Here is a 24,332-nt window from a genome sequence, read left to right as displayed (position 1 = left end):
TTCTGCAGCCTCCCAAAGTCCAATATAATCTCTCGTACTGGGCTGCTGAGCAGAGCAAGAGCCCGGCTCAGCAATTGCAAACGTCCAGGGATTCCTCCCACCCCAAAGGGGCCAGCACCAAAAGCTCTTGCTGCGCCTCCTGTACCACGCAAACCCATTCACAGACCCACAAACGCTGCCGCTCCCTCTTTCTGCAGCCTCCCAAAGTCCAATACAACCTCTCTGCCTGGGCCGCTGAGTAGAGCCGTAGCCCGGCTCAGCAATTACGAATGTCCAGGGATTCCTCCCACCCCAAAGGGGCCAGGACCAAAAGCTCTTGGCGCGCCTCGTGCACCCACGCCACCCCATTCACAGACGCACAAAAGCTGCCGCTCCCTCTTTCTGCAGCCATCCAATGTCCAATAAAATCTTCTCTGCCTGGCATGCTGAGCAGAGCCAGAGCGCGGCTCAGCAATTGTGATCGTCCAGGGATTCCTCCCATCCCAAAGGGGCCAGGACCAAAAGCTCTTGCTGCTCTTCAAGTAGCCACGCAACCCCATTCACAGACCCACAAACGCTGCCGCTCCATCTTTCTGCACCCACTCAATGTCCAATAAAATCTATTCTGCCTGGGCTGCTGAGCAGAGCCGAACCCCTGCTCACCAATTGCGAACTTCCAGTTATTCCTCCCACGCTTAAGGTACCAGGACTAAAAGCTCTTGCTGCTCTTCAAGTATCCACGCAACCCCATTCACAGCCCCTCAGACACTGCAGCTCCCTCTTTCTGCAGCCTCCCAAAGTCCAAGACAACCTCTCTGCCTAGGCTGCTGAGCAGAGACGGAGCCCGGTTCAGCAATTGCGAATGTGCAGGGATTCCTCCCATCCCAAAGGGGCCAGGACCAAAAGCTCTTGCTGCTCTTCAAGTAGCCAGGCAACCCCATTCACAGACCCACAAACGCTGCCGCTCCCTCTTTCTGCAGCCTCCCAAAGTCCAATACAACCTCTCTGCCTGGTCTGCTGAGTACAGCCGGAGCCCAGCTCAGCAACTGCGAATATCCAGGGATTCCTCCCAGCCTAAAGGGTCAGGACCAAAAGCTCTTGCTGCTCCTCAAGTACCCACACAACTCCATTCACAGCCGCACAAACGCTGCCGCTACCTCTTTCTGCAGCCTCCCAATGTCCAATAAAATCTTTTCTGCCTGGGCTGCTGGGCAGAGCCAGAGCCCGGCTCAGCAATTGCGAACGTCCAGGGACTCCTCCCACCCCAAAGGGGCCAGCACCAAAAGCTCTTGCTGCGCCTCCTGTACCCACGCAACCCCATTCAGAGCCGCACAAACTCTGCCGCTCCCTCTTTCTACAGCCATACAATGTCCAATAAAATCTTCTCTGCCTGGGATGCTGAGCAGAGCCGTAGCCCGTCTCAGCAATTGCGAACGTCCAGGGATTCCTCCCACCCCAAAGGTGCCAGGACCAAAAGATCTTGCTGCTCTTCAAGTAGCCAGGCAACCCCATTCACAGCCACACCAACGCTGCCGCTCCCTCTTTCTACAGCCATACAACGTCCAATAAAATCTTCTCTGCCTGGGCTGCTGAGCAGAGCCGGACCCCAGCTCAGCAAATGCGAACGTCCAGGGATTCCTCCCACGCCTAAAGTGCCAGGACTAAAAGCTCTTGCAGCACTTCAAGTAGCCACGCAACCCTATTCACAGCCGCACAAACGCTGACGCTCCCTCTTTCTCCAGCCTCCAAAAGTCCAATACAACCTCTCTGCCTGGGCCGCTGAGCAGAGCCGGAGCCTGGCTCAGCAATTGTGATCGTCCAGGGATTTCTCCCACCCCAAAGGGGCCAGGACCAAAAGCTCTTGCTGCTCTTCAAGTAGCCACGCAACCCCATTCACAGACCCACAAACGCTGCCGCTCCCTCTTTCTTCACCCACTCAATGTCCAATAAAATCTATTGTGCCTGGGCTGCTGAGCAGAGCCGAACCCCTGCTCACCAATTGCGAACTTCCACTTATTCCTCCCACGCTTAAGGTACCAGGACTAAAAGCTCTTGCTGCTCTTCAAGTATCCACGCAACCCCATTCACAGCCCCACAAACGCTGCCGCTCCCTCTTTCTCCAGCCTCCCAAAGTCCAATACAACCTCTTTCCTGAGCCGCTGATACAGCAGGAGCCTGCCTCAGCAATTGCGAACGTCCAGGGATTCCTCCCACCCCAAAGGGGCCAGGACCAAAAGCTCTTGCTGCGCCTCCTGTACCCACACAACTCCATTCACAGCCGCACAAACGCTGCCGCTCCCGCTTTCTGCAGCCACCCAACATACAATAAAATCATCTCTGCCTTGGCTGCTGAGCACAGTCGTACCCAGCTCAACAATTGTGAACATCCGGGGATTCCTCCCACCCCAAAGGAGCCAGGACCAAAAGATCTTGCTGCTCTTCAAGTATTCATGCAACCCCATTCAAAGCCCCACAAACGCTGGCACTCCCTCTTTCTCCAGCCTCCCAAAGTCCAATATTTTCTGCCTGGGCCGCTGAGTACAGCCATAGCCTAGTTCAATAATTGCGAACGTCCAGGGATTCATCCCACCCCAAAGACGCCAGCACCAAAAGCTCTTGCTGCTCTGCAAGTAGCCAGGCAACCCCATTCACAGCCCCACAAAAACTGCACCTCCTTCTTTCTGCAGCCACCCAGTGTCCAATAAAATCTTCTCAGCCTGGGCTGCTGAGTAGACCCGTAGCCCCTCTCAGCAATTGCAAATGTCCGGGGACTCCTCCCACCCCAAAGGGGCCAGGACCAAAAGCTCTTGCTGCTCTTCAAGTAGCCAGGCAACCGCATTAACAGACCCACAAACGCTGCCACTCCCTCTTTCTGCAGCCTCCCAAAGTTCCATACAACCTCTCTGCCTGGGCTGCTGAGCAGAGGCAGAGCGCAGCTCAGCAATTGCGAACGGCCAGGGACTCCTCCCACCCCAAAGGGGCCAGGACCAAAAGCTCTTGCTGCTCTTCAAGTACCCACGCAACCCCATTCACAGCCCCACATACGCTGCCGCTCCCTCTTTCTGCAGCCTCCCAAATTCCAATACAACCTCTCTGCCTGGCCTGCAGATTACAGTCGGATCCTGGCTCAGCAATGGCGGACGTCCAGGGATTTCTCCCACCCCAAAGGAGCCAGCATCAAAAGCTCTTGCTACTCTTCAATTAGCCAGACAAACCCATTCACAGCCCCACAAACGCTGCCGCTCCCTCTTTCTGCAGCCTCTAAAACTCCAATACAACCTCTCTGCCTGGGCTGCTGAGCAGAGCCGGAGCCCGGCTCAGCAATTGCGAACATCCAGGGGTTCCTCCCACCCCAAAGGGGCCAGGACCAAAAGCTCTTGCTGCTCTTCATGTAGCCAGGCAACCCTATTCACAGCCCCACAAACGCTGCCGCTCCCTCTTTCTGCAGCCTCCCAAAGTCCAATACAACCTCTCTGCCTGGGCTGCTGAGCAGAGCCAGAGCGCCGCTCAGCAATTGCGGACGTCCAGGGATTCCTCCCACCCCAAAGGGGCCAGCACCAAAAGCTCTTGCTGCTCTTCAAGTATCCATGCAACCCCATTCACACACCCACAAACGCTGCCGCTCCCTCTTTCTCCAGCCTCCCAAAGTCCAATACAACCTCTCTGCCTGGGCTGCTGAGTACAGTCGGATCCTGGCTAAGCAATGGCGGAAGTCCAGGGATTCCTCCCACCCCAAAGGTGCCAGGACTAAAAGCTCTTGCTGCTCTTCAAGTAGCCACGCAACCCCATTCACAGCCCCACAAACGCTGCCGCTCCCTCTTTCTGCAGCCTCTAAAACTCCAATACAACCTCTCTGCCTGGGCTGCTGAGTACAGCCGGAGCCCAGCTCAGCAATTGCGAATATCCAGAGATTCCTCCCACCCCAAAGGGGCCAGGACTAAAAGCTCTTGCTGCTCTTCAAGTAGCCACGCAACCCCATTCACAGACCCACAAACGCTGCCGCTCCCTCTTTCTGCAGTCTCCAGAAGTCCAATACAACCTCTCTGCCTGGTCTGCTAACCAGAGCCAGAACCCGGCTCAGCAATTGCGAATGTCCAGGGATTCCTCCCACCCCAAAGGGGCCAGGACCAAAAGCTCTTGCTGCTCTTCAAGTAGCCACGCATCCCCATTCACAGACCCACAAACGCTGCCGCTCCCTCTTTCTGCAGCCTCCCAAAGTCCAATACATCCTCTCTGCCTGGGCTGCTGAGCAGAGCCGTAGCCCGGCTCAGCAATTGCGAACATCCAGGGATTCCTCCCACCCCAAAGGGGCCAGGACCAAGAGCTCTTGCTGCTCTTCAAGTAGCCAGGCAACCCCATTCACAGACCCACAAACGCTGGCGCTCCCTCTTTCTCCAGCCTCCCAAAGTCCAATACAACCTCTCTGCCTGGCCTGCAGATTACAGTCGGATCCTGGCTCAGCAATTGCGAATGTCCAGGGATTCCTCCCACCCCAAAGGGGCCAGGACCAAGAGCTCTTGCTGCTCTTCAAGTAGCCAGGCAACCCCATTCACAGACCCACAAACGCTGCCGCTCCCTCTTTCTCCAGCCTCCCAAAGTCCAATACAACCTCTCTGCCTCGCCTGCAGATTACAGTCGGATCCTGGCTCAGCAATGGCGTACGTCCAGGGATTCCTCCCACCCCAAAGGGGCCAGGACCAAAAGCTCTTGCTGCTCTTCAAGTAGCCAGGCAACCCCATTCACAGACCCACAAACGCTGCCGCTCCCTCTTTCTGCAGCCTCCCAAAGTCCAATACAACCTCTCTGCCTGGGCTGCTGAGCAGAGCCAGAGCCCGGCTCAGCAATTGCGAACATCCAGGGATTCCCCCCACCCCAAAGGGGCCAGGACCAAAAGCTCTTGCTGCTCTTCAAGTAGCCACACAACCCCATTCACAGACCCACAAACGATGCCGCTCCCTCTTTCCGCAGTCTCCAGAAGTCCAATACAATCTCTCTGCCTGGGCTGCTGAGCAGAGCTGGAGCCCGGCTCAGCAATTGCGAACGTCCAGGGATTCCTCCCACCCCAAAGGGGCCAGGACCAAAAGCTCTTGCTGCTCCTCAAGTAGCCACGCAACCCCATTCACAGACCCACAAACGCTGCCGCTCCCTCTTTCTCCAGCCTCCCAAAGTCCGATACAACCTCTCTGCATGGCCTGCAGATTACAGTCGGATCCTGGCTCAGCAATAGCGGACGTCCAGGGATTTCTCCCACCCCAAAGGGGCCAGGACTAAAAGCTCTTGCTGCTCTTCAAGTAGCCACGCAACCCCATTCACAGACCCACAAACGCTGCCGCTCCCTCTTTCTACAGCCTCCCAAAGTCCAATACAACCTCTCTGCCTGGGCTGCTGAGCAGAGCTGGAGCCCAGCTCAGCAATTGCGAATGTCCAGGGATTCCTCCCACCCCAAAGGTGCCAGGACCAAAAGCTCTTGCTGCTCTTCAAGTAGCCAGGCAACCCCATTCACAGCCCCACAAACGCTGCTGCTCCCTCTTTCTGCAGCCTCCCAAAGTCCAATACAACCTCTCTGCCTGGGCTGCTGAGCAGAGCCAGAGCCCGGCTCAGCAATTGCGAACATCCAGGGACTCCTCCCACCCCAAAGGGGCCAGGACCAAGAGCTCTTGCTGCTCTTCCAGTATCCACGCAACCCCATTCACAGACCCACAAACGCTGCCGCTCCCTCTTTCTGCAGTCTCCAGAAGTCCAATACAACCTCTCTGCCTGGGCTGCTGAGCAGAGCCGGAGCCCGGCTCAGCAATTGCGAACGTCCAGGGATTCCTCCCACCCCAAAGGGGCCAGGACCAAAAGCTCTTCCTGCTCTTCATGTAGCCAGGCAACCCCATTCACAGACCCACAAACGCTGCCGCTCCCTCTTTCTGCAGCCTCCCAAAGTCCAATACAACCTCTCTGCCTGGGCTGCTGAGCAGAGCCGTAGCCCGGCTCAGCAATTGCGAACGTCCAGGGATTCCTCCCACCCCAAAGGGGCTAGCACCAAAAGCTCTTGCTGCTCTTCAAGTACCCACGCAACCCCATTCACAGCCCCACAAACGCTAGCGCTGCCTCTTTCTGCAGCCTCCCAAAGTCCAATACAACCTCTCTGCCTGGCCTGCTGAGTACAGCCGGAGCGTATCTCAGCAATTGCGAATATCCAGGGATTCCTCCCACCCCAAAGGGGCCAGGACCAAAAGCTCTTGTTGCTCTTCAATTAGCCACACAACCCCATTCACAGCCACAGCAACCCAGGCGCTCCCTCTTTCTGCAGCCTCCCAAAGTCCAATACAACCTCTCTGCTTGGCTGCTGAGTACAGCCGGAGCCAAGCTTAGCAATTGCGAATATCCAGGGATTCCTTCCACCCCAAAGGGGATAGGACCAAAAGCTCTTGCTGCTCTTCAAGTATCCACGCAACCCCATTCACAGACCCACAAACGCTGCCGCTCCCTCTTTCTGCAGCCTCCCAAAGTCCAATACAACCTCTCTGCCTGGGCTGCTGAGCAGAGCTGGAGCCCGGCTCGGCAATTGCGAACGTCCAGGGATTCCTCCCACCCCAAAGGGGCCAGGACCAAAAGCTCTTGCTGCTCTTCATGTAGCCAGGCAACCCCATTCACACCCCCACAAACGCTGCCGCTCCCTCTTTCTCCAGCCTCCCAAAGTCCAATACAACCTCTCTGCCTGGGCTGCTGAGCAGAGCTGGAGCCCAGCTCAGCAATTGCGAACATCCAGGGACTCCTCCCACCCCAAAGGGGCCAGGACCAAAAGCTCTTGCTGCTCTTCAAGTAGCCAGGCAACCCCATTCACAGCCCCACAAACGCTGCCGCTCCCTCTTTCTGCAGCCTCCCAAAGTGCAATACAACCTCTCTGCCTGGGCTGCTGAGCAGAGCCAGAGCCCGGCTCAGCAATTGCGAACATCCAGGGACTCCTCCCACCCCAAAGGGGCCAGGACCAAAAGCTCTTGCTGCTCTTCAAGTAGCCACGCAACCCCATTCACAGCCCCACAAACGCTGCCGATCCCTCTTTCTGCAGCCTCCCAAAGTCCAATACAACCTCTCTGCCTGGGCTGCTGAGCAGAGCCAGAGCCCGGCTCAGCAATTGCGAACGTCCAGGGATTCCTCCCACCGCAAAGGGGCCAGGACCAAAAGCTCTTGCTGCTCTTCAAGTAGCCAGGCAACCCCATTCACAGCCCCACAAACGCTGCCGCTCCCTCTTTCTGCAGCCTCCCAAACTCCAATACAACCTCTCTGCCTGGGCTGCTGAGTACAGCCGGAGCCCAGCTTAGCAATTGCGAATATCCAGGGATTCCTCCCACCCCAAAGGGGCCAGGACCAAAAGCTCTTGCTGCTCTTCAAGTAGCCACACAACCCCATTCACAGACCCACAAACGATGCCGCTCCCTCTTTCCGCAGTCTCCAGAAGTCCAATACAATCTCTCTGCCTGGGCTGCTGAGCAGAGCTGGAGCCCGGCTCAGCAATTGCGAACGTCCAGGGATTCCTCCCACCCCAAAGGGGCCAGGACCAAAAGCTCTTGCTGCTCTTCATGTAGCCAGGCAACCCCATTCACACCCCCACAAACGCTGCCGCTCCCTCTTTCTCCAGCCTCCCAAAGTCCAATACAACCTCTCTGCCTGGCCTGCAGATTACAGTCGGATCCTGGCTCAGCAATGGCGGACGTCCAGGGATTTCTCCCACCCCAAAGGGGCCAGGACTAAAAGCTCTTGCTGCTCTTCAAGTAGCCAGGCAACCCCATTCACAGACCCACAAACGCTGCCGCTCCCTCTTTCTGCAGCATCTAAAAGTCCAATAGAATCACTCGTCCTGGGCTGCTGAGCAGAGCCAGAGCCCGGCTCAGCAATTGCGAATGTCCAGGGATTCCTCCCACCCCAAAGGGGCCAGGACCAAGAGCTCTTGCTGCTCTTCAAGTAGCCAGGCAACCCCATTCACAGACCCACTAACGCTGGCGCTCTCTCTTTCTACAGCCTCCCAAAGTCCAATACAACCTCTCTGCCTGGGCTGCTGAGCAGAGCTGGAGCCCAGCTCAGCAATTGCGAATGTCCAGGGATTCCTCCCACCCCAAAGGTGCCAGGACCAAAAGCTCTTGCTGCTCTTCAAGTAGCCAGGCAACCCCATTCACAGCCCCACAAACGCTGCCGCTCCCTCTTTCTGCAGCCTCCCAAAGTCCAATACAACCTCTCTGCCTGGGCTGCTGAGCAGAGCCAGAGCCCGGCTCAGCAATTGCGAACATCCAGGGACTCCTCCCACCCCAAAGGTGCCAGGACCAAAAGCTCTTGCTGCTCTTCATGTAGCCAGGCAACCCTATTCACAGCCCCACAAACGCTGCCGCTCCCTCTTTCTGCAGCCTCCCAAAGTCCAATACAACCTCTCTGCCTGGCCTGCAGATTACAGTCGGATCCTGGCTCAGCAATGGAGGACGTCCAGGCATTCTTCCCACCCCAAAGGGGCCAGGACTAAAAGCTCTTGCTGCTCTTCAAGTAGCCACGCAACCCCATTCACAGACCCACAAACGCTGCCGCTCCCTCTTTCTGCAGCCTCCCAAAGTCCAATACAACCTCTCTGCCTGGGCTGCTGAGTAGAGCTGGAGCCCGGCTCAGCAATTGCGAACGTCCAGGGATTCCTCCCACCCCAAAGGGGCCAGGACCAAAAGCTCTTGCTGCTCTTCATGTAGCCAGGCAACCCCATTCACAGCCACAGCAACCCAGGCGCTCCCTCTTTCTGCAGCCTCCCAAAGTCCAATACAATCTCTCTGCCTGGGCTGCTGAGTAAAGCCGTAGCCCAGCTTAGCAATTGCGAATATCCAGGGATTCCTACCACCCCAAAGGGGCCAGGACCAAAAGCTCTTGCTGCTCTTCATATAGCCAGGCAACCCCATTGACAGACGCACAAACGATGCCGCTCCCTCTTTCTGCAGCCTCCCAAAGTCCAATACAACCTCTCTGCCTGGGCTGCTGAGTAGAGCCGGAGCCCAGCTTAGCAATTGCGAATATCCAGGGATTCCTCCCACCCCAAAGGGGCCAGGACCAAAAGCTCTTGCTGCTCCTCAATTAGCCACGCAACCCCATTCACACACCCACAAACGATGCCGCTCCCTCTTTCTGCAGCCTCCCAAAGTCCAATACAACCTCTCTGCCTGGGCTGCTGAGCAGAGCCGGAGCCAGGCTCAGCAATTGCGAATATCCAGGGATTCCTCCCACCCCAAAGGGGCCAGGACCAAAAGCTCTTGCTGCTCTTCAAGTAGCCAGGCAACCCCATTCACAGACCCACAAACGATGCCGCTCCCTCTTTCTGCAGCCTCCCAAAGTCCAATACAACCTCTCTGCCTGGGCTGCTGAGTAGAGCTGGAGCCCGGCTCAGCAATTGCGAACGTCCAGGGATTCCTCCCACCCCAAAGGGGCCAGGACCAAAAGCTCTTGCTGCTCTTCAAGTAGCCACGCAACCCCATTCACAGACCCACAGACGCTGCCGCTGCCTCTTTCTGCAGCCTCCCAAACTCCAATACAACCTCTCTGCCTGGGCTGCTGAGTAGAGCTGGAGCCCGGCTCAGCAATTGCGGACGTCCAGGGATTCCTCCCACCCCAAAGAGGCCAGGACCAAAAGCTCTTGCTGCTCTTCAATTAACCACGCAACCCCATTCACAGCCACATCAACCCAGGCGCTCCCTCTTTCTGCAGCCTCCCAAAGTCCAATACAACCTCTCTGCCTGGGCTGCTGAGTACAGCCGGAGCCCAGCTTAGCAATTGCGAATATCCAGGGATTCCTCCCACCCCAAAGGGGCCAGGACCAAAAGCTCTTGCTGCTCTTCAAGGAGCCAGGCAACCCCATTCACAGCCCCACAAACGCTGCCGCTCCCTCTTTCTGCAGCCTCCCAAACTCCAATACAACCTCTCTTCCTGGCCTGCAGATTACAGTCGGATCCTGGCTCAGCAATTTCAAACGTCCAGGGATTCCTCCCACCCCAAAGGGGCCAGGACCAAAAGCTCTTGCTGCTCTTCAAGTAGCCACGCAACCCCATTCACAGCCACAACAACGCTGGCGCTCCCTCTTTCTGCAGCCTCCCAAAGTCCAATACAACCTCTCTGCCTGGGCTGCTGAGCAGACCTGGAGCCCAGCTCAGCAATTGTGACTGTCCAGGGATTCCTCCCACCCCAAAGGGGCCAGCACCAAAAGCTCTTGCTGCTCTTCATGTAGCCAGGCAACCCCATTCACAGCCCCCCAAACGCTGGCGCTCCCTCTTTCTGCAGCCTCCCAAAGTGCAATACAACCTCTCTGCCTGGGCTGCTGAGCAGAGCCGTAGCCCGGCTCAGCAATTGCGAATGTCCAGGGATTCCTCCCACCCCAAAGGGGCCAGGACCAAAAGCTCTTGCTGCTCTTCAAGTAGCCACGCAACCCATTCACAGCCCCACAAACGCTAGCGCTCCCTCTTTCTGCAGCCTCCCAAAGTCCAATACAACCTCTCTGCCTGGTGTGCTGACTACAGCCGAAGCCCAGCTCAGCAATTGCGAATATCCAGGGATTCCTCCCACCCTAAAGGGGCCAGGACCAAAAGCTCTTGCTGCTCTTCAAGTAGCCACGCAACCCCATTCACAACCACAGAAACCCAGGCGATCCCTCTTTCTGCAGCCTCCCAAAGTCTAATACATCCTGTCTGCCTGGGATGCTGAGTACAGCCGGAGCCCAGCTTAGCAATTGCGAATATCCAGGGATTCCTCCCACCCCAAAGGGGCCAGGACCAAAAGCTCTTGCTGCTCTTCAAGTAGCCACGCAACCCCATTCACAGACCCACAAACGATGCCGCTCCCTCTTTCTGCAGCCTCCCAAAGTCCAATACAACCTCTCTTCCTGGCCTGCAGATTACAGTCGGATCCTGGCTCAGCAATTGTGAACGTCCAGGGATTCCTCCCACCCCAAAGGGGCCAGGACCAAAAGCTCTTGCTGCTCTTCAAGTAGCCAGGCAACCCCATTCACAGCCACACCAACGCTGGCGCTCCCTCTTTCTGCAGCCTCCCAAAGTCCAATACAACCTCTCTGCCTGGGCTGCTGAGCAGAGCTGGAGCCCAGCTCAGCAATTGCGAATGTCCAGGGATTCCTCCCACCCCAAAGGGGCCAGGACCAAAAGCTCTTGCTGCTCTTCATGTAGCCAGGCAACCCCATTCACAGCCCCACAAACGCTGGCGCTCCCTCTTTCTGCAGCCTCCCAAAGTCCAATACAACCTCTCTGCCTGGGCTGCTGAGCAGAGCCAGAGCGCAGCTCAGCAATTGCGAACATCCAGGGACTCCTCCCACCCCAAAGGGGCCAGGACCAAAAACTCTTGCTGCTCTTCATGTAGCCAGGCAACCCCATTCACAGCCCCCCAAACGCTGCCGCTCCCTCTTTCTGCAGCCTCCCAAAGTGCAATACAACCTCTCTGCCTGGGCTGCTGAGCAGAGCCGTAGCCCGGCTCAGCAATTGCGAACATCCAGGGATTCCTCCCACCCTAAAGGGGCCAGGACCAAAGGATCTTGCTGCTCTTCAAGTAGCCACGCAACCCCATTCACAGACCCACAAACGATGCCGCTCCCTCTTTCTGCAGCCTCCCAAAGTCCAATACAACCTCTCTTCCTGGCCTGCAGATTACAGTCGGATCCTGGCTCAGCAATTGTGAACGTCCAGGGATTCCTCCCACCCCAAAGGGGCCAGGACCAAAAGCTCTTGCTGCTCTTCAAGTAGCCAGGCAACCCCATTCACAGCCACACCAACGCTGGCGCTCCCTCTTTCTGCAGCCTCCCAAAGTCCAATACAACCTCTCTGCCTGGGCTGCTGAGCAGAGCTGGAGCCCAGCTCAGCAATTGCGAATGTCCAGGGATTCCTCCCACCCCAAAGGGGCCAGGACCAAAAGCTCTTGCTGCTCTTCATGTAGCCAGGCAACCCCATTCACAGCCCCACAAACGCTGCCGCTCCCTCTTTCTGCAGCCTCCCAAAGTCCAATACAACCTCTCTGCCTGGGCTGCTGAGCAGAGCCAGAGCGCAGCTCAGCAATTGCGAACATCCAGGGACTCCTCCCACCCCAAAGGGGCCAGGACCAAAAACTCTTGCTGCTCTTCATGTAGCCAGGCAACCCCATTCACAGCCCCCCAAACGCTGGCGCTCCCTCTTTCTGCAGCCTCCCAAAGTGCAATACAACCTCTCTGCCTGGGCTGCTGAGCAGAGCCGTAGCCCGGCTCAGCAATTGCGAACATCCAGGGATTCCTCCCACCCTAAAGGGGCCAGGACCAAAGGATCTTGCTGCTCTTCCAGTACCCACGCAACCCCATTCACAGCATCACAAACGCTGCCGCTCCCTCTTTCTGCAGCCTCCCAAAGTCCAATACAACCTCTCTGCCTGGGCTGCTGGTACAGCCGGTGCCCGTCTCAGCAATTTCGAACGTACAGGGATTCCTCCCACCCCAAAGGGGCCAGCACCAAAAGGTCTTGCTGCTCTTCAAGTAGCCAGGCAACCCCATTCACAGACCCACAAACACTGCCGCTCCCTCTTTCTGCAGCCTCTAAAAGTCCAATAGAATCTCTCGTCCTGGGCTGCTGAGCAGAGCCGGAGCCCGGCTCAGCAATTGCGAACGTCCAGGGATTCCTCCCACCCCAAAGGGGCCAGGACCAAAAGCTCTTGCTGCTCTTCATGTAGCCAGGCAACCCCATTCACAGACCCACAAACGCTGCCGCTCCCTCTTTCTGCAGCCTCCCAAAGTGCAATACAACATCTCTGCCTGGGCTGCTGAGCAGAGCCGTAGCCCGGCTCAGCAATTGCGAACGTCCAGGGATTCCTCCCACCCCAAAGGGGCCAGGACCAAAGGATCTTGCTGCTCTTCAAGTAGCCACGCAACCCCATTCACAAACCCACAAATGCTGCCGCTCCCTCTTTCTGCAGCCTCCCAAAGTCCAATACAACCTCTCTGCCTGGGCTGCTGGTACAGCCGGTGCCCGTCTCAGCAATTTCAAACGTCCAGGGATTCCTCCCACCCCAAAGGGGCCAGGACCAAAAGCTCTTGCTGCTCTTCATGTAGCCAGGCAACCCCATTCACAGCCAAACCAACGCTGGCGCTCCCTCTTTCTGCAGCCTCCCAAAGTCCAATACAACCTCTCTGCCTGGGCTGCTGAGTACAGCCGGAGCCCAGCTCAGCAATTGCGAATATCCAGGGATTCCTCCCACCCCAAAGGGGCCAGGACCAAAAGCTCTTGCTGCTCTTCAAGTATCCACGCAACCCCATTCACAGACCCACAAACTCTGCCGCTCCCTCTTTCTCCAGCCTCCAAAAGTCCAATACAACCTCTCTGCCTGGGCTGCTGAGCAGAGCCGTAGCCCGGCTCAGCAATTGCGAACGTCCAGGGATTCCTCCCACCCCAAAGGGGCCAGCACCAAAGGATCTTGCTGCTCTTCAAGTAGCCAGGCAACCCCATTCACAGCCCCACAAACGCTGCCGCTCCCTCCTTCTCCAGCCTCCCAAAGTCCAATACAACCTCTCTGCCTGGGCTGCTGAGTATAGCCGGATCCTGGCTCAGCAATGGCGGACGTCCAGGGATTCCTCCCACCCCAAAGGGGCCAGCACCAAAAGCTCTTGCTGCTCTTCATGTAGCCAGGCAACCCCATTCACAGCCCCACAAACGCTGGCGCTCCCTCTTTCTGCAGCCTCCCAAACTCCAATACAACCTCTCTGCCTGGGCTGCTGAGCAGAGCCGTAGCCCGGCTCAGCAATTGCGAACATCCAGGGATTCCTCCCACCCTAAAGGGGCCAGGACCAAAGGATTTTGCTGCTCTTCAAGAAGCCACGCAACCCCATTCACAGCATCACAAACGCTGCCGCTCCCTCTTTCTGCAGCCTCCCAAAGTCCAATACAACCTCTCTGCCTGGGCTGCTGGTACAGCCGGTGCCCGTCTCAGCAATTTCGAACGTACAGGGATTCCTCCCACCCCAAAGGGGCCAGGACCAAAAGCTCTTGCTGCTCTTAAAGTAGCCAGGCAACCCCATTCACAGACCCACAAACACTGCCGCTCCCTCTTTCTGCAGCCTCTAAAAGTCCAATAGAATCTCTCGTCCTGGGCTGCTGAGCAGAGCCGGAGCCCAGCTCAGCAATTGCGAACGTCCAGGGATTCCTCCCACCCCAAAGAGGCCAGGACCAAAAGCTCTTGCTGCTCTTCAAGTAGCCACGCAACCCCATTCACAGACCCACAAACACTGCCGCTCCCTCTTTCTACAGCTTCCGAAACTCCAGTACAACCTCTCTGCCTGGTCTGCTGAGCAGAGCCAGAGCGCGGCTCAGCAATTACGAACGTCCAGGGATTCCTCCCACCCCAAAGGTGCCAGGACAAAAAGCTCTTGCTGCTCTTCAAGTAGCCAGGCAACGCCATTCACAGACCCACAAACGCTGCCGCTCCCTCTTTCTGCAGCCTCCCAAAGTCCAATACAACCTCTCTGCCTGGCCTGCAGATTACAGTCGGATCCTGGCTCAGCAATTGTGAACGTCCAGGGATTCCTCCCACCCCAAAGGGGCCAGGACCAAAGGATCTTGCTGCTCTTTAAGTACCCAGGCAACCCCATTCACAGACCCACAAACGCTGCCGCTCCCTCTTTCTGCAGCCTCCCAAAGTCCAATACAACCTCTCTGCCTGGGCTGCTGAGTACAGCCGTAGCCCATCTTAGCAATTGCGAACGTCCAGGGATTCCTCCCACCCCAAAGGGGCCAGGACCAAAAGCTCTTGCTGCTCTTCAAGTAGCCAGGCAACCCCATTCACAGACGCACAAATGCTGGCGCTCCCTCTTTCTGCAGCCTCCAAAAGTCCAATACAACCTCTCTGCCTGGCCTGCAGATTACAGTCGGATCCTGGCTCAGCAATTGCGAATGTCCAGGGATTCCTCCCACCCCAAAGGGGCCTGGACCAAAAGCTCTTGCTGCTCTTAATGTAGCCAGGCAACCCCATTCACAGCCCCACAAACGCTGCCAGTCCCTCTTTCTGCAGCCTCCCAAAGTGCAATACAACCTCTCTGCCTGGGCTGCTGAGCAGAGCCGTAGCCCGGCTCAGCAATTGCGAATGTCCAGGGATTCCTCCCACCCCAAAGGGGCCAGGATGAAAAGCTCTTGCTGCTCTTCAATTAGCCACGCAACCCCATTCACAGACTCACAGACGCTGCCGCTCCCTCTTTCTGCAGCCTCCCAAAGTCCAATACAACCTCTCTGCCTGGACTGCTGAGTAGAGCTGGAGCCCAGCTCAGCAATTTCAAACGTCCAGGGATTTCTCCCACCCCAAAGGTGCCAGGACCAAAAGCTCTTGCTGCTCTTCAATTAGCCACGCAACCCCATTCACAGCCACGGCAACACAGGCGCTCCCTCTTTCTGCAGCCTCCCAAAGTCCAATACAACCTCTCTGCCTGGGCTGCTGAGCAGAGCCGTAGCCCGGCTCAGCAATTGCGAATGTCCAGGGATTCCTCCCACCCCAAAGGGGCCAGGACCAAAAGCTCTTGCTGCTCTTCAAGTATCCACGCAACCCCATTCACAGACCCACAAACGATGCCGCTCCCTCTTTCTGCAGCCTCCCAAAGTCCAATACAACCTCTCTGCCTGGGCTGCTGAGTAGAGCTGGAGCCCGGCTCAGCAATTGCGAATGTCCAGGGATTCCTCCCACCCCAAAGGGGCCAGGACCAAAAGCTCTTGCTGCTCTTCAAGTAGCCACGCAACCCCATTCACAGACCCACAAACGATGCCGCTCCCTCTTTCTGCAGCCTCCCAAAGTCCAATACAACCTCTCTGCCTGGCCTGCAGATTACAGTCGGATCCTGGCTCAGCAATGGAGAACGTCCAGGGATTCCTCCCACCCCAAAGGGGCCAGCACCAAAGGATCTTGCTGCTCTTCATGTAGCCAGGAAACCCTATTCACAGACCCACAAACGCTGCCGCTCCCTCTTTCTGCAGACTCCCAAAGTCCAATACAACCTCTCTGCCTGGGCTGCTGAGTAGAGCTGGAGCCCGGCTCAGCAATTTCAAACGTCCAGGGATTTCTCCCACCCCAAAGGTGCCAGGACCAAAAGCTCTTGCTGCTCTTCAATTAGCCACGCAACCCCATTCACAGCCACGGCAACACAGGCGCTCCCTCTTTCTGCAGCCTCCCAAAGTCCAATACAACCTCTCTGCCTGGGCTGCTGAGCAGAGCCAGAGCCCGGCTCAGCAATTGCGAACATCCAGGGACTCCTCCCACCCCAAAGGGGCCAGGACCAAAAGCTCTTGCTGCTCTTCAAGTATCCACGCAACCCCATTCACAGACCCACAAACGATGCCGCTCCCTCTTTCTGCAGCCTCCCAAAGTCCAATACAACCTCTCTGCCTGGGCTGCTGAGTAGAGCTGGAGCCCGGCTCAGCAATTACGAACGTCCAGGGATTCCTCCCACCCCAAAGGTGCCAGGACAAAAAGCTCTTGCTGCTCTTCAAGTAGCCAGGCAACCCCATTCACAGACCCACAAACGCTGCCGCTCCCTCTTTCTGCAGCCTCCCAAAGTCCAATACAACCTCTCTGCCTGGTCAGCTGAGTACAGCTGGAGCCCAGCTCAGCAATTGCGAATATCCAGGGATTCCTCCCACCCCAAAGGGTCAGGACCAAAAGCTCTTGCTGCTCCTCAAGTATCCACGCAACCCCATTCACAGCCCCAGAAACACTGCAGCTCCTTCTTTCTTCAGCCACCCAGTGTCCAGTAAAATCTGCTCAGCCAGGGCTGCTGAGCAGAGCCAGAGCGCGGCTCAGCAATTGCGAACGTCCAGGGATTCCTCCCACCCTAAAGGGGCCAGGACCAAAAGCTCTTGCTGCTCTTCAAGTAGCCAGGCAACCCCATTCACAGCCCCACAAACGCTGCCGCTCCCTCTTTCTGCAGCCTCCCAAACTCCAATACAACCTCTCTGCCTGGCCTGCAGATTACAGTTGGATCCTGGCTCAGCGATTGCGACTGTCCAGGGATTCCTCCCACCCCAAAGGGGCCAGGACCAAAAGCTCTTGCTGCTCTTCATGTAGCCAGGCAACCCTATTCACAGCCCCACAAACGCTGCCGCTCCCTCTTTCTGCAGCCTCCCAAAGTCCAATACAACCTCTCTGCCTGGGCTGCTGAGCAGACGGAGCCCGGTTCAGCAATTGCGAATGTCCAGGGATTCCTCCCACCCCAAAGGGGCCAGGACCAAAGGATCTTGCTGCTCTTCAAGTAGCCAGGCAACCCCATTCACAGCCACACCAACGCTGGCGCTCCCTCTTTCTGCAGCCTCCCAAAGTCCAATACAACCTCTCTGCCTGGGCTGCTGAGTACAGCCGGAGCCCAGCTCAGCAATTGCGAACGTCCAGGGATTCCTCCCACCCCAAAGGGGCCAGGACCAAAAGCTCTTGCTGCTCTTCAAGTATCCACACAACCCCATTCACAGACCCACAAACGCTGCCGCTCCCTCTTTCTGCAGCATCCCAAACTCCAATACAACCTGTCTGCCTGGTCTGCTGAGCAGAGCCAGAACCCGGCTCAGCAATTGCGAACGTACAGGGATTCCTCCCACCCCAAAGGTGCCAGGACTAAAAGCTCTTGCTGCTCTTCAAGTAGCCAGGCAACCCCATTCACAGACCCACAAACGCTGCCGCTCCCTCTTTCTGCAGCCTCCCAAAGTCCAATACAACCTCTCTGCCTGGGCTGCTGAGCAGAGCCGTAGCCCGGCTCAGCAATTGCGAATGTCCAGGGATTCCTCCCACCCCAACGGTGCCAGGACCAAAAGCTCTTGCTGCTCTTCAAGTATCCACGCAACCCCATTCACAGACCCACAAACACTGCAGCTCCCTCTTTCTCCACCCTCCCAAAGTCCAATACAACCTCTCTGCCTGGCCTGCAGATTACAGTCGGATCCTGGCTCAGCAATTGCAAACGTCCAGGGATTTCTCCCACCCCAAAGGGGCCAGGACTAAAAGCTCTTGCTGCTCTTCAAGTAGCCAGGCAACCCCATTCACAGACCCACAAACGCTGCCGCTCCCTCTTTCTGCAGCCTCCCAAAGTCCAATACAACCTCTCTGCCTGGGCTGCTGAGCAGACGGAGCCCGGTTCAGCAATTGCGAATGTCCAGGGATTCCTCCCACCCCAAAGGGGCCAGGACCAAAGGATCTTGCTGCTCTTCAAGTAGCCAGGCAACCCCATTCACAGCCACACCAACGCTGGCGCTCCCTCTTTCTCCAGCCTCCCTAACTCCAATACAACCTCTCTGCCTGGGCCGCTGAGCAGAGCTGGAGCCCAGCTCAGCAATTGCGAATGTCCAGGGATTCCTCCCACCCCAAAGGGGCCAGGAACAAAAGCTCTTGCTGCTCTTCAAGTAGCCAGGCAACCCCATTCACAGCCCCACAAACGCTGCCGATCCCTCTTTCTGCAGCCTCCCAAAGTCCAATACAACCTCTCTGCCTGGCCTGCAGATTAGAGTCGGATCCTGGCTAAGCAATTGCGAACGTCCAGGGATTTCTCCCACCCCAAAGGGGCCAGGACCAAAAGCTCTTGCTGCTCTTCAAGTAGCCAGGCAACCCCATTCACAGACCCACAAACGCTGCCGCTCCCTCTTTCTGCAGCCTCCCAAACTCCAATGAAATCTCTCTGCCTGGGCTGCTGAGCAAAGCCAGAGCCCGGCTCAGCAATTGCGAACGTCCAGGGATTCCTCCCACCCCAAAGAGGCCAGGACCAAAAGCTCTTGCTGCTCTTCATGTAGCCAGGAAACCCCATTCACAGACCCACAAACGCTGCCGCTCCCTCTTTCTGCAGCCTACCAAAGTCCAATACAACCTCTCTGCCTGGGCTGCTGAGCATAGCCGGAGCCCGGCTCAGCAATTGCGAACGTCCAGGGATTCCTCCCACCCCAAAGGGGCCAGGACCAAAAGCTCTTGCTGCTCTTCAAGTATCCACGCAACCCCATTCACAGACCCACAGACGCTGCCGCTCCCTCTTTCTGCAGCCTCCAAAAGTCCAATACAACCTCTCTGCCTGGGCTGCTGAGTACAGCCGGAGCCCAGCTTAGCAATTGCGAATATCCAGGGATTCCTCCCACCCCAAAGGGGCCAGGACCAAAAGCTCTTGCTGCTCTTTAAGTACCCAGGCAACCCCATTCACAGCATCACAAACGCTGCCGCTCCCTCTTTCTGCAGCCTCCCAAAGTCCAAGACAACCTCTCTGCCTGGGCTGCTGAGTAGAGCCGTACCCCTGCTCAGCAATTGCGAATGTCCAGGGATTCCTCCCACCCCAAAGGGGCCAGGACCAAAAGCTCTTGCTGCTCTTCAAGTAGCCACGCAACCCCATTCACAGCCACAGCAACCCAGGCGCTACCTCTTTCTGCAGCCTCCCAAACTCCAATACAACCTCTCTGCCTGGGCTGCTGAGTACAGCCGGAGCCCAGCTTAGCAATTGTGAATATCCAGGGATTCCTCCCACCCCAAAGGGGCCAGGACCAAAAGCTCTTGCTGCTCTTCAAGTAGCCACGCAACCCCATTCACAGACCCACAAACGCTGCCGCTCCCTCTTTCTCCACCCTCCCAAACTCCAATACAACCTCTCTGCCTGGCCTGCAGATTACAGTCGGATCCTGGCTCAGCAATTGCGAACGTCCAGGGATTTCTCCCACCCCAAAGGGGCCAGGACTAAAAGCTCTTGCTGCTCTTCAAGTATCCACGCAACCCCATTCACAGACCCACAGACGCTGCCGCTCCCTCTTTCTGCAGCCTCCAAAAGTCCAATACAACCTCTCTGCCTGGGCTGCTGAGTACAGCCGGAGCCCAGCTTAGCAATTGCGAATATCCAGGGATTCCTCCCACCCCAAAGGGGCCAGGACCAAAAGCTCTTGCTGCTCTTTAAGTACCCAGGCAACCCCATTCACAGCATCACAAACGCTGCCGCTCCCTCTTTCTGCAGCCTCCCAAAGTCCAAGACAACCTCTCTGCCTGGGCTGCTGAGTAGAGCCGTACCCCTGCTCAGCAATTGCGAATGTCCAGGGATTCCTCCCACCCCAAAGGGGCCAGGACCAAAAGCTCTTGCTGCTCTTCAAGTAGCCACGCAACCCCATTCACAGCCACAGCAACCCAGGCGCTCCCTCTTTCTGCAGCCTCCCAAACTCCAATACAACCTCTCTGCCTGGGCTGCTGAGTACAGCCGGAGCCCAGCTTAGCAATTGTGAATATCCAGGGATTCCTCCCACCCCAAAGGGGCCAGGACCAAAAGCTCTTGCTGCTCTTCAAGTAGCCACGCAACCCCATTCACAGACCCACAAACGCTGCCGCTCCCTCTTTCTCCACCCTCCCAAACTCCAATACAACCTCTCTGCCTGGCCTGCAGATTACAGTCGGATCCTGGCTCAGCAATTGCGAACGTCCAGGGATTTCTCCCACCCCAAAGGGGCCAGGACTAAAAGCTCTTGCTGCTCTTCATGTAGCCAGGCAACCCCATTCACAGACCCACAAACGCTGCCGCTCCCTCTTTCTGCAGCCTCCCAAAGTCCAATACAACCTCTCTGCCTGGGCTGCTGAGCAGACGGAGCCCGGTTCAGCAATTGCGAATGTCCAGGGATTCCTCCCACCCCAAAGGGGCCAGGACCAAAGGATCTTGCTGCTCTTCAAGTAGCCAGGAAACCCCATTCACAGCCACACCAACGCTGGCGCTCCCTCTTTCTCCAGCCTCCCAAACTCCAATACAACCTCTCTGCCTGGGCCGCTGAGCAGAGCTGGAGCCCAGGTCAGCAATTGCGAATGTCCAGGGATTCCTCCCACCCCAAAGGGGCCAGGACCAAAAGCTCTTGCTGCTCTTCAAGTAGCCAGGCAACCCCATTCACAGCCCCACAAACGATGCCGCTCCCTCTTTCTGCAGCCTCCCAAAGTCCAATACAACCTCTCTGCCTGGGCTGCTGAGCAGAGCTGGAGCCCAGCTCAGCAATTGCGAACATCCAGGGATTCCTCCCACCCCAAAGGTGCCAGGACAAAAAGCTCTTGCTGCTCTTCAAGTAGCCAGGCAACCCCATTCACAGACCCACAAACGCTGCCGCTCCCTCTTTCTGCAGCCTCCCAAAGTCCAATACAACCTCTCTGCCTGGGCTGCTGAGCAGAGCCGTAGCCCGGCTCAGCAATTGCGAATGTCCAGGGATTCCTCCCACCCCAACGGTGCCAGGACGAAAAGCTCTTGCTGCTCTTCAAGTATCCACGCAACCCCATTCACAGACCCACAAACACTGCAGCTCCCTCTTTCTCCACCCTCCCAAACTCCAATACAACCTCTCTGCCTGGCCTGCAGATTACAGTCGGATCCTGGCTCAGCAATTGCGAACGTCCAGGGATTTCTCCCACCCCAAAGGGGCCAGGACTAAAAGCTCTTGCTGCTCTTCAAGTAGCCAGGCAACCCCATTCACAGACCCACAAACGCTGCCGCTCCCTCTTTCTGCAGCCTCCCAAAGTCCAATACAACCTCTCTGCCTGGGCTGCTGAGCAGACGGAGCCCGGTTCAGCAATTGCGAATGTCCAGGGATTCCTCCCACCCCAAAGGGGCCAGGACCAAAGGATCTTGCTGCTCTTCAAGTAGCCAGGCAACCCCATTCACAGCCACACCAACGCTGGCGCTCCCTCTTTCTCCAGCCTCCCAAACTCCAATACAACCTCTCTGCCTGGGCCGCTGAGCAGAGCTGGAGCCCAGCTCAGCAATTGCGAATGTCCAGGGATTCCTCCCACCCCAAAGGGGCCAGGACCAAAAGCTCTTGCTGCTCTTCAAGTAGCCAGGCAACCCTATTCACAGCCCCACAAACGCTGCCGCTCCCTCTTTCTGCAGCCTCCCAAACTCCAATACAACCTCTCTGCCTGGCCTGCAGATTACAGTCGGATCCTGGCTCAGCAATGGCGGACGTCCAGGGATTCCTCCCACCCCAAAGTTGCCAGGACTAAAAGCTCTTGCTGCTCTTCCAGTATCCACGCAACCCCATTCACAGACCCACAAACGCTGCCGATCCCTCTTTCTGCAGCCTCCCAAACTCCAATACAATCTCTCTGCCTGGGCTGATGAGCAGAGCCGTAGCCCGGCTCAGCAATTGCGAACATCCAGGGATTCCTCCCACCCCAAAGGGGCCAGGACCAAAAGCTCTTGCTGCTCTTCAAGTAGCCACGCAACCCCATTCACAGACCCACAGACGCTGCCGCTCCCTCTTTCTGCAGCCTCCAAAAGTCCAATACAACCTCTCTGCCTGGGCTGCTGAGTACAGCCGGAGCCCAGCTTAGCAATTGCGAATATCCAGGGATTCCTCCCACCCCAAAGGGGCCAGGACCAAAAGCTCTTGCTGCTCTTTAAGTACCCAGGCAACCCCATTCACAGCATCACAAACGCTGCCGCTCCCTCTTTCTGCAGCCTCCCAAAGTCCAAGACAACCTCTCTGCCTGGGCTGCTGAGTAGAGCCGTACCCCTGCTCAGCAATTGCGAATGTCCAGGGATTCCTCCCACCCCAAAGGGGCCAGGACCAAAAGCTCTTGCTGCTCTTCAAGTAGCCACGCAACCCCATTCACAGCCACAGCAACCCAGGCGCTCCCTCTTTCTGCAGCCTCCCAAACTCCAATACAACCTCTCTGCCTGGGCTGCTGAGTACAGCCGGAGCCCAGCTTAGCAATTGTGAATATCCAGGGATTCCTCCCACCCCAAAGGGGCCAGGACCAAAAGCTCTTGCTGCTCTTCAAGTAGCCACGCAACCCCATTCACAGACCCACAAACGCTGCCGCTCCCTCTTTCTCCACCCTCCCAAACTCCAATACAACCTCTCTGCCTGGCCTGCAGATTACAGTCGGATCCTGGCTCAGCAATTGCGAACGTCCAGGGATTTCTCCCACCCCAAAGGGGCCAGGACTAAAAGCTCTTGCTGCTCTTCAAGTAGCCAGGCAACCCCATTCACAGACCCACAAACGCTGCCGCTCCCTCTTTCTGCAGCCTCCCAAAGTCCAATACAACCTCTCTGCCTGGGCTGCTGAGCAGACGGAGCCCGGTTCAGCAATTGCGAATGTCCAGGGATTCCTCCCACCCCAAAGGGGCCAGGACCAAAGGATCTTGCTGCTCTTCAAGTAGCCAGGCAACCCCATTCACAGCCACACCAACGCTGGCGCTCCCTCTTTCTCCAGCCTCCCAAACTCCAATACAACCTCTCTGCCTGGGCCGCTGAGCAGAGCTGGAGCCCAGGTCAGCAATTGCGAATGTCCAGGGATTCCTCCCACCCCAAAGGGGCCAGGACCAAAAGCTCTTGCTGCTCTTCAAGTAGCCAGGCAACCCCATTCACAGCCCCACAAACGATGCCGCTCCCTCTTTCTGCAGCCTCCCAAAGTCCAATACAACCTCTCTGCCTGGGCTGCTGAGCAGAGCTGGAGCCCAGCTCAGCAATTGCGAACATCCAGGGATTCCTCCCACCCCAAAGGTGCCAGAACAAAAAGCTCTTGCTGCTCTTCAAGTAGCCAGGCAACCCCATTCACAGACCCACAAACGCTGCCGCTCCCTCTTTCTGCAGCCTCCCAAAGTCCAATACAACCTCTCTGCCTGGGCTGCTGAGCAGAGCCGTAGCCCGGCTCAGCAATTGCGAATGTCCAGGGATTCCTCCCACCCCAACGGTGCCAGGACGAAAAGCTCTTGCTGCTCTTCAAGTATCCACGCAACCCCATTCACAGACCCACAAACACTGCAGCTCCCTCTTTCTCCACCCTCCCAAACTCCAATACAACCTCTCTGCCTGGCCTGCAGATTACAGTCGGATCCTGGCTCAGCAATTGCGAACGTCCAGGGATTTCTCCCACCCCAAAGGGGCCAGGACTAAAAGCTCTTGCTGCTCTTCAAGTAGCCAGGCAACCCCATTCACAGACCCACAAACGCTGCCGCTCCCTCTTTCTGCAGCCTCCCAAAGTCCAATACAACCTCTCTGCCTGGGCTGCTGAGCAGACGGAGCCCGGTTCAGCAATTGCGAATGTCCAGGGATTCCTCCCACCCCAAAGGGGCCAGGACCAAAGGATCTTGCTGCTCTTCAAGTAGCCAGGCAACCCCATTCACAGCCACACCAACGCTGGCGCTCCCTCTTTCTCCAGCCTCCCAAACTCCAATACAACCTCTCTGCCTGGGCCGCTGAGCAGAGCTGGAGCCCAGCTCAGCAATTGCGAATGTCCAGGGATTCCTCCCACCCCAAAGGGGCCAGGACCAAAAGCTCTTGCTGCTCTTCAAGTAGCCAGGCAACCCTATTCACAGCCCCACAAACGCTGCCGCTCCCTCTTTCTGCAGCCTCCCAAACTCCAATACAACC

This window comes from Platalea leucorodia (assembly GCF_965183815.1).
Source record: "Platalea leucorodia genome assembly, chromosome: 2".
Taxonomy (NCBI): domain Eukaryota; kingdom Metazoa; phylum Chordata; class Aves; order Pelecaniformes; family Threskiornithidae; genus Platalea; species Platalea leucorodia.
The sequence above is the reverse complement of the archived record's forward strand: the minus strand, read 5'-3'. Positions refer to the sequence as shown.